We start from the raw sequence: 15217 nt of genomic DNA on the forward strand, positions 1-15217 counted from the left end.
ATGAGGTATCTCTTGATGCATCAAAAGCTTTGGAAGACTGTAAAAGAAGACATACCCACTGCACAAAATGATTCCTGGAGGGAAAAAGACGAAGTAGCGCTATCACTTATTGGTTTGCATTTCAGGCCAAACATAATTCATCATAGAGAGTCCAAGGATCATGCCAAAGATGCATGGGATGAGTTGGACAGAGTGTTTGGTGCAAAAGCCAAAGCCCAAGAAATTCATCTTAAGATTGAATTCTATGGTTTGCACATGAGCTTCAATGAATCCATGGCACAATTTGTCAACAAAATCAAAAGCATTATGACCCAACTAGAAGGCATAAATGCAAAAGTAGGGAAAAAAGATGCACTTGCAATCCTCCTTAAAAGCATGCCTGCAGAGTACAACACACTGACTACCACTTTGAAGAATCTTCCAGATCCAAAGTTTGAGGAATGTGTATCCTCTCTTCTTGAAAAAGAAAGAGAGTTGAAGGCATCAACATCAACATGCAACAACAATAATGAAGAACAAGCATTGTTCAATAAAACATCAATGAAGTGTTACCATTGCGGAAGGATGGGTCACTATCAAAGTGACTGTAGACTAAAGAACCAACCAAAATGTCACCATTGTAAGAAGCTGGGACACAAGGAAGAAGATTACAGATTGAAGAACCAGCAGGTCAACTACGTGGAGTCATCATCAAGCCATGAGCAGAATGACAAGAATAACATGTATTGAGAAGCAACAGCCTTTCCACCTTTAGCCTATATTCTTGTAATCAAACCTGACCACTTGAGAGTAGCCATGTAAGCACCCAGGGGAGGTTTGATCTTGTAACTTACATCTGACCACCTTGCAGTAGCCAATGGATCATGGCACCAAGTAGCCACCCTAGGATGTGGACTACATGATGTGAGGATGTGGATCGAGGACATTCACAAGGAGAAATGTGGATCAGAGGATCACACAGAGGTTGACTATTCAAAGGGCTCTCTCTATATAAGAAGCCTATTATGTATTGTTGATGATATATATGCACATTACAATAGATTGAGTGTTTCCTATTTGGTGTCTCTGTCCTCATGGTTTTCACTATATGCTTTGAGCCTCTGTAGTTCTTACATTGATCTCTTGTACACTAGGCTTAGCATGATCCCACTTTATTCACAACCCCCAATATCTCAAAGAGTGATATGCAAGAAGTGATGTGCTTGGAAGCACCACTGTCGAAGCACCAATCTGACTTGAAATCTAAGACAGACAAGGCTGTAGCATGCTTCTCTGGATGGTACTGGCATGTCACCATGAAAGCCCACTCATCGTGAGCAATGTTTGCAGCCTCATGACTATGATCTGGGCAGCAGCAGTAGTGCTGTTTTTTTAATGCCACTGCAAATTTCAACAAAATTGACAAAACCCCAATTTTTGGGAGGGCAAAACTGTCAAATTTGGGGCAAATGACCCAAAGGCTTGAATTTTGCTGAAATATCGCAAATGTGACAAAATGTCTTGCAATGTCTTGTAAATTTAAGGCTAAATGTGAAAAACCCTAATTTCTAAATGGCAAATTGCAGCAAAAGAGGGCAAAAGTAAGAAAAGTCCCAAATATGTGCAAATTTCCAACTCTGCCTGCAATGTCTGTCAACGTACGTGAAATGCTCCAATTTGTGACAGGCCAAGCAGTTAGCGAGTCAAATGAGATGACTAGATCTGCAAATGTAGCCTATGAAATGAAATGAGGAGCTGTATAGAAAATGTACGTTGTTGTACGACAAGAATTCCTGAACCAAGTGTACTACAAAAATCCAAGCGTATGGCAGACTTCTACACCTATACGGCAGATGAACGATAGCGTACGACAGCTTGTATGGGCAAGTGTGGAGGTTGGACAAAAAACTGCACAAATTGTTGGCGCCTTGTACAGGACAGGGGCCGTACAACACGGTAGTACGGCACTTGTACTAATGAATCGTACGGTGGAGCGCATATCTGCAGATCTGTACGGATGACAAGATGCAAACTTGTATGGAAATGCGTTGAAGGCGTTATGACACTGACGTAGGAGATGGATGGCTGTTTGGCAGCACGTGTTGTGACACGCAAGTTCTTACGCAGAATGCAAATACACCACGTATCCACACTTGATGATGTGCAGTGCAGATGTACCAATGTTTGGACGTGCAGATGTACCAATGTTTGGACGAACTTGAAACTGGATGATTGGAGTAGCAGATGGCACACACTTCCAAATCTAGATTGAAGGAAGCAAGTACAATGCTTGTGCCAAAATCAGATAACCAACTCTGATACCACTGTTGGTTGCAGGACACAATGGAACGGGAGTGGAGTGCAGGAAGCAAACAACAAGATGGAGCAAAACGTAGTACTACTCAAATGGATAAGGAGAAAAATAAAAAGGGATGGCCTATATGGCCCCCAAGTCAACCATATGGTTGACCAATGAAGTCAATTCTAGGGGTTGACTTGACCTACAAGGCACATACCAAAGCTAAATGCTAACACTATCTCCCATGTGTATCCACAAACTACAAGCAAAGGGCGCTCTGGGCAGTGATGAGTTTCTATGTGGAAAGCTATATATCGTCCTACGTATGACTTCAAGAAATTCCATGGATCTGACTACAAGGTACCATTACAACTCCAAACAATGCAGACCATGGTTGCAGTGTTGTAAGTCTCATAGACCCCTCCCCTCTATGTAGAAGAATTGCCGTTAAGGGCCTATCAAGAGACACGTATCTCGAATCACTACCCACTTTCCTTCCTTGGCGGGCGATGTCCCATTGTCTATAGGAGCGAACGCCTCTCCTTCATCTGTAGGGGTGTGAGGTCCTCATCCATATGAACCTGGGGGCGCTCATGTAGAACTGTCCATTTGTGTAATTCTGCAAGACGGACCTGAGGGTCCGTATCTCTAAAGTGGATGACAAGAGGATGGTCCCAAGTGGGGTCGTGTCCTATGTGCCAAGTTATCAATCCCATGCTCCTAAACTCCCAGATTGGAGGCCCACGAAGATGGTAGCATCATTGATGGCCATTGAGTTATGTGGAATTTCATAGACTCTGAAGTTGAGAGCCACATTGGCACTCTGATATTGCTCAAGAATGATGGCGGGAAATGGTGGCCTTTGCAGGTTCCTTTTTTCAGAATATCTACTCATCTGGTAGCGTCTTGATGGCCGATTGCATGGTGGCTATTTGCGAGCTATTGCCACCTGATGATATACATCTACAAGCTCCTTATGGAGCTTTGTAACCTCTTGAGTGAGGCTATCAATATGCCTATCCTGTTCCGCCTCTCGTGCACGAAGGCGGTGAACCTCCATGAGAATTGCTGGTACGGGTAGAGCAGGAAAGCTGATAGGCTAAAGAAGATGAAACTCTTCTTCGAAAATTCCATAGGAATTTTGTCATTTCTTATATGGACAAATGTTTCAATAACTGTGTTTTTATTTGCAAAAAGTTTTACGTAGAATGTCTTTTAAGAGAAGTGAACTCGTCTACCAAAACTTATGCCCCTGCCTTAGTTTCTCAAAAGGATTTGATCTCAAAACATCAGAGTTTTTGAAAGTCTTCTGGGTTTGTTTGCAATCCGAGTATACCTTTTCTTTGTGCTGCTTGGAAGTTTCACAAAACTCCAAAAAAGCCAAGATTTATTGTAGCTACTTGTGAGACTACTTTGACGGATGTCTCTAAATGGCTAAGCTACTACTTCAAAGCCATGTTGCCTAGTGTCCATAAACTTTGGAGAGACTTATTAAAAGAGGCAGATGCTCCTCGCACTCAAGCTGGATTTTAAATGACTCTGTAGAAGTGATTCCTGTCGTAAAATTTTTTAATTCCTCTCGAAGCATTCAGGAAAAAGAGTCTCCTATTCTCCTTCAAACCTATGATTTTACCCGCTTTACACAAAGATCGAGCTGGAAGACTTGAAGTTTAGAATAAAAAAGCTAGTGGCTGAAGTTTTCAAGTTGAGATTTGACAAAGATAGATGCAAACTGCTAAAAGTTGAGAAAACAGCCTTATGCTTTGACTTGTTGTGGCTAAAAATTAAAGATCATGACATAGGTTCTAAAAAGAAAAGATACACAAAGGTAGTAAGTGTGGAAGATGTTTACTCTTGGATAGATTTTCTTTTAGATAATCTTTACATCACAATAGGTGATTCTTTGTTTCAACAAATTATAGGAATTCCCATGGGCACTAATTGTTCTGTCTTTTTAGCAAACTTTTATCTTTTCACTTATGAATTTGAGTTTATGCAATGTCTTATTTCTATCAATACCTGCCCTATCATTTTACATAAGCTTAGCCAAGTTAGGCGTTTTATAGATGATTTATTTGTACCAGACGTTCCTAACTTTCAAGACTTTATGTACAAAGACGCTAGTGCTTTTGGAGAAGGAATCTATCCTCGTGACTCTTGTGAACTGAATTGCAAAAGTCAAGAGGGGATTCTTGCGTTTTCTTAGATCTTAGACTTTCTCAATCTACCATAGGATTAGAGGTTGATATGTACGATAAACGTGAACAACCTGAATATAGTGGTTTACACATTATAAAAATGCCTCACATTGACTCAAACATTTCTGATTTGGCAAAATATGGAGCTTTCTTGTTTATTTTTGCTTAGTCACCTGCTTCCTTTCTTCTTTATTTCTTGTTTTCTTTCTCTTTTGTTTGTTTTTTTTTTTTGGGTTTTTTTAATACGTATTTTAGTAAGCACTGGGTTTGCCCAAGAAACTCCACGGGTCTTTAGAAACCCAGTATAGCTACTTATGCTTGGGCATTGATGAAGACATAAGTGTCGCTTTGCTTGCTAAGTATGTCTTCCTTTTGTTTTTCATAAAAGTTTTTGTTTACCTCTTTTTTTCTCTTTCATTTTCTCTTTTATTTTCTGTGTAGGTTTTTGATCTTTAGAACAACAAAAAATCTAAATTTGTATGATTGGACTTATTTTAGTCTTACAAAGGTATATTTTTCTATCACCTTAGCGGACATGCAAATTCTTTGAATTTTCGTCCAAGTGGTGATCAGCTGTTCAACTATATCATTTTATCTTACGCGGGTGCAGAAGCCCCAACAGCTAAACTTATTCTCATTTATTCTTATTATTATTTTAATTCTTTTCTTCTTGTTTAATAATTTATTTTTATTTTTTATTTTTATCTCTCTCTGTTAATTTTTTAAAAATATTGACTTTTATTTCTTTAAAAAGTGTGCTTTTGCGTTTTGTTTTAGTTGCTCTCCTTGGTTTATTTCACTGTATGATCGCTTTATTTTTTATTTTATTTATTTATTTATTTATATTTTTATTTTTTAAATTATTGGTAACTTTCCTTCTTTCTTTCTCTTTCTTTGGTGCTTCTAGGTTGATTAAGCTCTTAAAGTGGCCTTGAGGCCTGGCTAACCTTAACTGTAATCGCTAGTTTGGGGGTATATTGGCTTAGCGATATATGCTATGATGAATTCGCCTTTTGGAAACCAAGAGGGTGATCTCCTGGGATGTCATCTGGCTCCTATGACATTCACTTGTAGTAGTAACGGAGGAGTTACCTTGGGACAAGTAACGACTGTGTAAGCAAGCCCCCCCCCCCCCCCCCTAAATACTAGTCTCGCTCCTACTAGAGTTAGGGGATATAGCAAGGGAGAAACTGCCTTAGGATGGGCAGGGAGAGTACAAGCAAGTTCCCCAATGTTGGATCGTTTGACCTCACCGAACAAAATTGGAAATACTAGTGATGGTCTTGTCTCTTTGGTAGGTGATTTAGTTGGGTCTAGCTCGGTAAATCAAAACAAAAAAGTTAGAAGAAACATATATAGAGAAAGGTTTAACTTTTTAGCTAGGTCTTCATGATTTTGGGGAAGGTAACATTAATTGGTCTAACTTTAAGGCTTTATTAGTTAGCACTCATTATATATGTCAATTTATTATATCATCTTCAAGGCAACTGGTAGTAACACAAGAACCTGTCTTGAAAAAAGAGACATTAACACAAGAACCTCCCAAGACGGAAGATGAATCCACGTTGGGAGCCACACAAGAACCTTTCTTACTAAGAAATTTGGAATCTATCATTAGGGTGGCTGCGCAAGAATCAGCCACACAAGTAATAATAACATAACAATTCATAATAAACTAGAAACAAGCATCTCAAGACTTCTGTTCTATTAGTCCTATTCATGCCACACAAGTAATTTATGTTGTCTATAACATACATAGTAGTAATATGCTTTATGTAGGACAAACCTATAGGACAGCTTTTATTCGTTTTCAAGAACATGTTAGGGAAGCTAGAAAAGTTCATAGGAAGGATTCCTTAATTGAGAATTCAAAACCCTTATATGCGGCAATGGCAAAGTCTGGTTTCGAATCTTTTCGTTGCTTTCCCATTGAGCATATAGAGGGCCATTTTAATAATGCCAAGGATTTTTACAAGGCTGCTCGTCCTCGTGAATTGTTTTGGATGAGAACTTTACACACTTTCTTCCTAAGAGGTTTTAATTTGGAAGGAAAATCAACTCTTCGTAAAAATAAAAGAACCTCTAAAAAGAACCCTTTGATGTGGAGAACTCATATCAAGCCCTTTAACATTCCTCATTACCAACATAGTCATACACCTAACATCGTATGGAAACCTAAAGTTATGTTACGGGGTTGTCCTAGCTCTCCTGCAATCTCACATGTTGTTCGTGAGTTGCCTCCCTCACTTCCTCTTCCTCCACTTCCTCCTCCTTTAGTTCCTTTAACTTCCTCAGTTCCAAGAGTTTTTGCTTCTCAAGACTTTAAAAGAAGACTACTCTACCTAGATAGATTAATGTCTCTGGGTCTTTTTTCAATAAAAGTTTGTAAAAAATATAATGTCAAAGTTCTTTTTAAACTTCAATACACCTTGGAAAACTTCTCTTTTGAGGATTTGAATCTAAATAAGCTCCATTATATACAACTTAAAACTTCGTTGGATTGCTTCTTAAAAGTAAAAGCTTCCTTTTAAAGCAAAGAAGTCTATCTAAATAAGGAACTCTTGATTTGTATTTTTACTTCTCCCTCACTTGACAAGATAGGCTTAAACTCAATTTTGAAGTCTCCTGAAGTAATGGATTCTCTCCCTCATTTTGTGAGAAGAATTTGGAAGCATCCAGTAGAAGCTTGGAAGTATCTAAAAACTTTAGGGCAAAAGGCTTTCAACTATGGAGAGATAGGTAAAAGGCTTTCAGAGCATTCAAAATCTTCTATCCTTAGAGAACCTTGTTGTTGTAAAAGTAAGAGATTCCAAAGCTTTATTGATGCTGATTTAGGACATGTAGTCACAGCTAATACCTCAATTTTGCTTTCTAGTAACTTAAGAGACCTTTTCATGAAAGGCACGAAATTTCGTTTGTACTCTTTTAAAGAGTCTTTCCTTTTAAAAGCTGTCAATAAGGGAATCTCAAAGTTTGTTTTGCATTTAGAAGAATGTTTAGGAGTTCAAAATATCTTATCAGAATGGAAAGGGAAGATTTTGAAGAAAGTTGCTTTGTTGTGCCGGCTATCTCAGAGCCTCACTTGAGAGGCCGGTCTGCCAGCATCAGGATTCCAGATGCCTTTTACACAGAGGAGGACCTTACAGAGGCAGCCTTGCAGATATGGGTTTCTCATGTCCAGGGTGGGCAGTGGCCGCTGCCCTTTCTGGTATTAGCGACTTCTACCGCTTAGTTGCTTGTACCAGGAGACAAGATATTTTCAAACGTGAGATTGGTGTTCGCCAGCAGTTGGCAACTTTGCAGAGGGAAGAGCAGAAACGGCCTTCAGATGCTTGGATTCAGGAGCGCCTTGCTGCAGCAAGGGCTCATCAGCAGTTATCGCTTGATCAGAGAGCAGAGTATGCCTTTCATGCACGGGAGTCCTTCTGGATTCAGATGGGTGGTAGAGTCAATAAACACTTTTTCTCTACTCTTGGCCCTAGACATAGTAGAGAGAGTGTATCCCAGCTTATTGACTCACATGGGGTTTTACAGACAGAGCCTGATGATGTCTCACGCAGAGCTTCAGATTTCTATGCCACCCTTCTTACTGCTGATCCTGAGACACATGATAGAGAGGATGCTAGACAGGCTATTTGGCAGAGCATCCCTGTGTTGGTGAATCCGGGTATGCATGTTCTACTCGATGCACCTTTCACCAACACAGAGTTCAGGACTGCACTTTCAGCCCTTCACAAGGGCAAGTGCCCAGGTTCGGATGGCCTCACCCCGTCTTTTTTCATTGCATTTTGGGATATGATTGGAGACTATATTACTTCAGCCCTGCAGACCATTTGGGACTCTGGCGAGATGCCTGGGTCGCTTACAGAGGGTCTCATCCACCTTATCCCAAAAGGAGGTTGCAGAAATTTAGTGTCCAGTGGAGGCCTATAACACTTCTGGGGACTTGTTACAAGATTCTGGCCAAGGCTATCAGCCTCCAATTGCAGCCACTTCTCCCTGATCTTATTCATGACACTCAGACGGGATTTGTGCATGGCAGAAACATTTTTGATAACATTTTTTCTTTCTGGGAAGCTTCAGAGTGGGCCATGCAGAGTGGCCAGAATCTTGCCATTCTACTTTTGGATTTTGAGAAAGCTTATGACAGAGTAGATTGGGGTTTTTTGGAGGGCACCCTTCTACGCTTTGGCTTTACTGATGCTTGGATCAGAGGTGTTTCCTCTTTGTACAGATCAGCCCACAGCCAGGTACTTATTGGTGGGGTAAGGGGTGAGAGATTTCAGATTTCGAGATCAGTCCGTCAGGGATGCCCCCTTGCTCCTTTCCTTTTTTTGTTCGTGGCCGAAGCTATGAGTATCTATGTTAGATCTCAAGCTGACATCTTTGGGCTGAGACTTCCCATCAGAAGGAAAGAGGAGCTACTTGACAGTGAGTTGGCAGATGACACAGCAGTTTACTTGGATGCCACTCCACAGACGCTCACTTCTTTCAAGACAGCATTGGATTTATTTTGCTTGGCGGCAGGGGCGCAAATAAATTGGCATAAATCCAGTGATGAGGACACTCCAGTTTGGGGGCTTGACATAGGATTCACTTGGGTTCAGAGGGGTGAGCCTATCAGGTATTTGGGCTGCCAGGTCGGCTTGGATATTTCTACCACACAGCAGTTTGCTCCCGTTTTGGAGAGCATCAGAAGGAAGCTTCTTTTTTGGAGCTCAGCCAAGCTGGATCTTGCCTCTAGAGTTGTGGTGGTCAACCAGGTCCTCTTGGCCACGGCCTGGTTTGTTTGTTCATGCTGGTGCCGTTCTAGGGACTGCATCATTCAGCTCAGAAGACCGATCAAAAACTCTCTCTCGAGTGGGCTTGATGGCACAGCAGATGCCTTAGCCAGGGTGGCTTGGGAGACCCTCATCCTCCCTACACAGGAAGGGGGTCTCAATATTATTGATCCAGATTTACAGTACAGAGCTTTACTTTGCAAGATGGTGGTGCGGGGACTTATGCCAGGGCAGGAACCGTGGAAGGACTTTCTTATCAGCAGCATACAGAGGTGCACACCTTCTTCAGGAGGAGACTGGATGAGCAGTGTTAGGTGGATCTTCACCACAGCACACCTTAGATCACCTTCGTCCCCTCTCATGGTTGCCATTCTGAAAGCTTGGGTCAGTTTCAGAAGCACTCTTTGGAGGATTCCTCCTTCCTCTCGGGAAGAGATTGATAGGCAACCCATCATGTGGAATGACAGTATTTTAGATGATCATGGCAGACCACTGGGTGCCTCACTATACATGCAGTGGTCTAGGTGGGAGAGGGGACTTGCATCTTCTATGGGGTCTTGGAAAGCTTTCCGCAGAGGAGGATGCTTTGGTTTTTAGTGTCCAGGATGGTGGCAGATTGCTCAGGTCCACAGAGGACATCTTGCTTGAGTCTGCTTTTCAGCCTATCAGGGGTGTAGGTCTTTTGGTGCAGGGATCAGATTCAAAGTGGTTCCTAGACCCTAGACCCCCGGCTACTCTCCACCGGATCTTGGAGGCTCTGGCTCTATGGGGGAGTTCCCATCAGGTATTTGCAGTGGGACCCCGGAGAGTGGGAGTGGATTGATGCAGGGCATCGAGAGAAGAGCATCCCCTTCTTTCGTTACACGGTCAGTAATGCCAGGAGATATCAGCTCAGTAGTAGAGGTTGGAGACCTTCCAGAGTTCCTCATTGGGAGACTTTTGATATCACTGCGGATCTGCAGAGGTGCTTCTGGAGGAGACTCTGGAAATCCCACAGGAATAGAAAGATCACTATCTTCTTTTGGCTTTCTATCCATGGTGGGATTGCAGTGAACCTTTGGAGGTCCAGGTTCGGAGCCGACCCTACTTGCCCTCGATGCCTTTCTGCTTCGGAGACTATTCAGCATTGCTTATGGGATTGCAGACAGGCGAGGATGATTTGGATGGGGGTAGCCAGGATTTTCAATCACTTTGCCCACTCCCCATTTTTTATGACATGGGGCTCAGTGGCTTGGCTTTCTCTTACAGGACCTCAGGTTTTCTATGAGAGAGTTGACTCCTCTCGGGCCATTTCGGTTCGACGTCATCGGATTGAGTCCTGTTCGTTGGATGTGGTACCACACCTTCCTTTTACAGTTGTACATGCCTCTGTGGATACTTCTTGGGAGATTCTAGCAAGCATAGCATCCTGGCATATCTGGAGAGCCAGATGCACAGAGGCTTTGGAGGGTACTTAGGTTCATCCCTCGTACACATTGGCTAGTATCTGGACAGACTATCTGGACAGACACCGTACATACTTTGATGGCCGTATGGACGGGTATGCAGGGAGACTCCCGTGCAGCCTCAGCTAGGAGGGCTTCTTTCTTCAGGGAATGGAAGGATTCTCCTTTCTTCTCTGAGACTACTACAGGGTTGAGGTGGCACTTTCAGCCTCAGCCTTGGTTGTTTTCCACCTCACTCTGAGGGGGGTTTTTTTATTTATCCTTATGATTTCATGATGTATTCCGCTTTGAGCTTGCTCTCGCGGGTTTTTTCTCTTACTTAATAGAAGTCTTTTTCTTGGAAAAAACTAGAAGAAGTTCCTTCGATTAATTGCTCAAAGCAAAGTAACCATCTTTCTAAAGAAGATGAAACTTTTTTTCAAAAATTCCATAGGAATTTTGTCATTTCTTATATGGACAAATGTTCCATTAACTTTGTTTTTATTTGCAAAAAGTTTTACTTAGAATGTCTTTTGAGAGAAGTGAACTCGTCTGCCAAAACTTACGCCCTTGCCTTAGTTTCTCAAAAGGATTTAATCTCAAAACATCAGAGTTTTTGCAAGTCTTCTGGGTTTGTTTGCAATCCAAGTATACCTTTTCTTTGTGCTGCTTGGAAGTTTCACAAAACTCCAAAAAAGCCAAGATTTATTGCAGCTGCTTGTGAGACTACTTTGACGGATGTCTCTAAATGGCTAAGCTACTGCTTGAAAGCCATGTTGCCTAGTGTCCATGAACTTTGGAGGGACTTATTAAAAGAGGCAGATGTCCCCTCACACTCAAGCTGGATTTTAAACGACTCTGTAGGAGTGATTCCTGTTGTAAAATTTTTTAATTCCTCTTGAAGCATTCAGGAAAAAGAGTCTTATATTCTCCTTCAAACCTATGATTTTACCACGCTTTACACAAAGATCGAGCTGGAAGACCTGAAGTTTAGAATAAAAAAGCTAGTGGCTGAAGTTTTCAAGCTGAGATTTGACAAAGATAGATACAAAGTGCTAAAAGTTGAGAAAACAGCCTTATGCTTTGACTTCTTGTGGCTAAAAAATAAAGATCATGACATAGGTTCTAAAAAGAAAAGATACACAAAGGTAGTAAGTGTGGAAGATGTTTACTCTTGGATAGATTTTCTTTTAGATAATCTTTACATCACAATAGGTGATTCTTTGTTTCAACAGATTATAGGAATCCCCATGGGCACTAATTTTTAAGTCTTTTTAGCAAACTTTTATCTTTTCACTTATGAATTTGAGTTTATGCAACGTCTTATTTCTATCAATACCTGCCCTATCATTTTACATAAGCTTAGCCAAGTTAGGCGTTTTATAGATGATTTATTTGTACCAGATGTTCCTAACTTTCAAGACTTTATGTACAAAGACGCTAGTGCTTTTGGAGAAGGAATCTATCCTCGTGACTCTTGCGAATTGAATGGCACGTCAAGAGGGGATTCTTGCGTTTTCTTAGATCTTAGACTTTCTCAATCTACCATAGGATTAGAGGTTGATATATACGATAAACATGAACAACCTGAATATAGTGGTTTACACATTATAAAAATGCCTCACATTGACTCAAAACATTTCTGATTTGGCAAAATATGGAGTCATTTCTTCCCAATTCCATAGATTTTTTGGCCTTTGTACAACTAAGGAGTCTGTTATCGCTCAATGTAGTAATTTGATCACTTTACTATTACACAAGAGATATAGTCCAAGGAAAATAATGAAAAAAGTACGCACAATCTTAGATATGAAGTCTTTTATCTATGGTGTATCGGCCTTAGGTATGTTTAGAATGATTGAACATAAGCTGAAAACAAAAAGCGGGGAGCTGAATAGCCTGTTTTTGTTTTAGTTTCAAAAGAGAGTTTGTTTGAGTATGCTTGTGCTTTCTAAGTTAGAAATGTATTTTTGCCTGTTTGTAGGAAACGATACATAAGTGTAAAGGGCGATTTAGCTTTTTATGTTTTAAATAAGAGTGAGAGTGAGAGAGAGAGAGAGATTCCAGTTCTTTGGAAGATTTTGTTTCTTGACTTGCTTGTTTATTTTTGCTTAGTCACCTGCTTCCTTTCTTGTTTATTTCTTCTTTTCTTTCTCTTTGTTTGTTTGTTTGTTTGTTTTTTTGGACGTATTTTAGTAAGCACTGGATTTGCCCAAGAGACTCCGCGGGTCTTTAGAAACCCAGTATAGCTGCTTATGCTTGGGCATTGATGAAGACGTAAGTGTTGCTTTGCTTGCTAAGTATGTCTTCCTTTTGTTTTTCATAAAAGTTTTTGTTTTCTTCTTTTTCATTTGCTCTTTTATTTTCTGTGTAGATTTTTTATCTTTAAAACAACAAAAAATCTAAATTTGTATGATTGGACTCATTCTAGTCTTACAAAGGTATATTAATATGCCTATCATGTTCGGCCTCTTGTGCACGAAGGCGGTGAACCTCCATGAGAATTGCTGGTACGCGTGGAGCAGGAAAGCTGATAGTTGGGTGTGGGAGGGGTAGTGGGAGGAAGTTGTCATGAAAGGGGGCTAAGTGATGGGTATAGGGGATAAGTGCAAAGGAGTGGAGATGACAGAGGACTAGGAGGGGGGGCGACGAGATGTTGAGAGGTGACTGAGGTGAGCCCTGTGGTAGGTGGGAAGGGGTTCTGGGTAAGGTGGGGAGGTCATAGGAACATAGAATACTATAGGGGGGCAAAAGGGGGTACGGTGGAGCTTGGACTGGAAGGGCATGTCGTGGCTGAGGTTGAGGCTGATGCTATTGTTGAAGCTATGGCTCATGCTGAGGCTGCCATGACTGCTGGGGTGGAGGGTATAGGCTTTTGCACAGCGGTACTATCCATCTGTAGTCTGTTGCATGTGCTATAATTGTTGATATCGTCAAGTGTCTCTTGCTGTTCTTTTTTTGTTGTTTAGGCTGCTGATTTTTTTGTCTCGTCTCTTTTTTTCCTTTGGCCATGAGGTCCCGTTATCATGCTCTTCCTATGTTTGCTGTTTTTTTTCTCTTTTTTGGGCAAATTTTTTAATGAGTTTGTATCAGGCTAGATCTTGAGATGGGCACCAAACCCTTGTGCATGGTCTTTTATGCGCCAAGGCATTGGCGGTTGTTAATGAGGAAGGCAAGGTTACCATAGAACTGGGTAGTGCAAGTAGGAAAAAGGGGAGTAGATCAGGGCCTCTTTGGTGCACCTAAGGCTGCTGGAAAGTAGCCCAATTTGGGCCAGCACTGAGCACATAGGCCATATAAAGGCCATAAGCAAGGGCTGGTAGGGGGCAGAAGGGCATGAGGTTGGCCAGGTCCCCTACTTAAGTTGGGTCATAATAGACCCTACTCAAGTCGGGTCATAACAGACCTAGATCGGCCCCTCTTTGTCAGCCAAATGTGGTCAGGTTAGCCCTACAAGCAGGCTGGTCATCCTGTTTTGGGCTCCCCTTAGCCTATATAAAGGAGCCATTCAGCTCCTTATACTCATCCCACTGAAGTTATTTCTTGAGGCAACACAGGGGGAGAGTTTGAGCCACCATAGGCTCTCCATAGGTCTCAATTAGCCTTCATAATTGGCTGTACTTTCAACATGTACCTCACTCTGCTGCAATTTCCATCTTGTGGATTCTTTGTTTTATGCACCATTCCGAGAGAGGTTGGATAGAGCTCGGAGATCCTTACGCTGTGTAGGGGAGGTACAGCAAGTAGACCCTTTCTCCAGCAGGTCTTCCATCTTGGATTCAGTCTTTAAGAGAGATTATTGATGCGGTTTCCTTGCGAGAGAAATATTATCATCAGATGCACGATAAAATTTTATAGGCTTTCCATTAGAGAGATGCTAGCTAGCATCTGAATTGTTCACGTCTCTAGAAATACTCCAATGCAATGGTGTCATATCAAGCGTGTTTATTCTGTAGGTGCCTTTTGAATTGTGATACCTTTTAAAGTGAGGATATTGAAACTTGGCGCACATTCCACACAAACTCCCCCTGAGACTGGGCATCCATTTAATAAAGGCAATCGACTCTAAAAAACGGATTGACTTTGTTGCTATCTTGCATTTGGATCACAAGTACCTTGATAGTTGAACCCTTTAGCCTCTTGATAGCCCTTGGCCTACTAATCAGGCCTTGCTGGTATCTACAGTGCCATCAGATTATGTGACACTGTCAGCAACCATGTGGGCCCAACGCCTTGCATATTGCTGAATTACCTATGAGATCCCAAACTGATTAGAGGGTATCTCAATCGTTCTAGGTGGTAGCCGCAACCATGTGGCTTCACAAGTTACCCTGCTGCCTGTTGAAAATATGTACCACCAGGGCCTGCCATATAAACGCATGTAACTCAATGTCTTTAGATTTTGGTTATACATGCTTAAGTGCTTGTGTCTTTCAGGTATCTTTTATAAAAAAAAGGCTTCTCTCCCTTGGCTGATGCATGAACTTGATTCACTTTGTATACTCCATATGATATGTTAGGCCTAGTAGTCTATGA

The 15217-nt window shown here is 41.5% G+C and overlaps 1 protein-coding gene across 2 annotated transcripts in view; it reads left to right on the forward strand.

Annotated features, from left to right (window-relative positions):
• Positions 1–15217, forward strand: part of LOC147894233 (pfkB-like carbohydrate kinase family protein) — an 83809-nt gene that overhangs the window by 33585 nt on the left and 35007 nt on the right. The window lies entirely within an intron of this gene.

The sequence above is a fragment of the Dipteris shenzhenensis genome, chromosome 14 (assembly GCF_047967505.1).
Source record: "Dipteris shenzhenensis isolate YYH24624 ecotype China chromosome 14, Dip_SZ_1.0, whole genome shotgun sequence".
In the NCBI taxonomy this organism is placed as follows: Eukaryota; Viridiplantae; Streptophyta; class Polypodiopsida; order Gleicheniales; family Dipteridaceae; genus Dipteris; species Dipteris shenzhenensis.